Below are 1,571 nucleotides of genomic sequence, written 5' to 3'. Positions count from 1 at the left end.
CGAGGTCAATAATCAGACAATAATCATCGTATGCCATTCTGCATGCATTTCGATTGCATTGAACTTGTACAGTGTCGAACACATTTTTCCATGGGATTGAATTGAAAGGGTTTACCATGTAGCCTATTATCCTGTCCAAGTATTGTGCCAATAGTTTATCTGGGCTATTTAACACACAAAAAAACATTAGTCATTGTGTTAGGCTACACGATAACTAATTTCCTTTGCATAAATAACCAGCATGTGCCACTCTTTCCTGACATTCTTCACGCACGGGAGCTGCTTTTAGATCTTTTTCAAGATGTTGCCCGCAAGACATCTGTAATAGAGAACACATTGGGAATATGAAGGAAACGCCTATACCTTTGTTCAGCTTGAAATGAACATTCCCATTGTATCAAAATGTATTATAAAGGATCGTTTAACTGAATGTTTAACTTCTTGGGCTTAATGAAACCACCATAACCCATCACGAGACCTACATAGATGCTTCAAAAACAATGTATAAGCAAAGTGATGATGGGTGATATAAAACGTCCATACATCTTGTGCTTGGCCAAATGTGGCATAACCGTTTTGACACCCTTTACCTAATGTTACATTTGTTTTTGAGTGCTTTGAAGGTGTACATCCTTATTTAGCCTACATAATGAAATCTGTATTCTAATAATTCCTTGCTGACTGACTACCAAAGTTGTTTAAATGTTCATGTTACTGACCTGTTACTGCGCTTTCTATTAGCCTACATGGGGATCAGGTCCCCCCTCTTATTTATTATGATCTAAAAGGTAAAACTGACCCTAGATCAGCACTCCGAGATGCTTTATGAAAATTGACCCAGCTCGTGAAACTGCAGTCATAGCCCACTGAGGTTTGGTATGACGGAGGCGGAGGCAAGTGAGCAACATCACTCAGAGGTGCTCTGATGGTAGATCTTCCAGTGCTCTGATAAATGATAGGATTGGCCCGTGCACACAGAGCCATCTCTCTTTCTGGGTCCATCTCGCTCTTCTTTATCTTCTCCTTTTTTCTTTCCCTCTATCACCTGTGCTCTCTTTTTTTTCTCTCAATTGTCTCTCCAACTCTTTATTTTATCTCCCCTTTCTTTGCTACCTCAACCTCACTCTTTATCTCTTCCTCCATCCATTTATTCTGTCCTTTGTGACCCCTATCTCTCTCTACTATGGCTCTTACGATTTTCTCTAAATTCATTTCTAAAATGTAATGTCATTTATAGGCTATTGAAGAACATCTTTTTACAACACCAAGCCTTCACATTTTATCACTGTTTAGACAAACATGTCACACTACTTGAAAGCAAGTACCTTTGTCCTCTCTCTTTATATATTTTGGCTCCTGAGTGGCGCAGCGGTCTAAGCACTGCACCTCAGTGCTAAAGACCTCCCTACAAACCCTGGTTCAATTTCACGCTGTATCACAACCGGCCGTGATTGGGAGTCACAATTGGCCCAGCGTCTTCCATCATTGTAATTAAGACTGTTCTTAACTGACTTGCCTAGTTAAATAAAATAAAAATATACCTCTGCCAATTGTTTCTTGAAGACCTTACA

The sequence above is a fragment of the Oncorhynchus clarkii genome, chromosome 7 (genome assembly GCF_045791955.1).
Source record: "Oncorhynchus clarkii lewisi isolate Uvic-CL-2024 chromosome 7, UVic_Ocla_1.0, whole genome shotgun sequence".
NCBI lineage: Eukaryota > Metazoa > Chordata > Actinopteri > Salmoniformes > Salmonidae > Oncorhynchus > Oncorhynchus clarkii.
The sequence above is the reverse complement of the archived record's forward strand: the minus strand, read 5'-3'. Positions refer to the sequence as shown.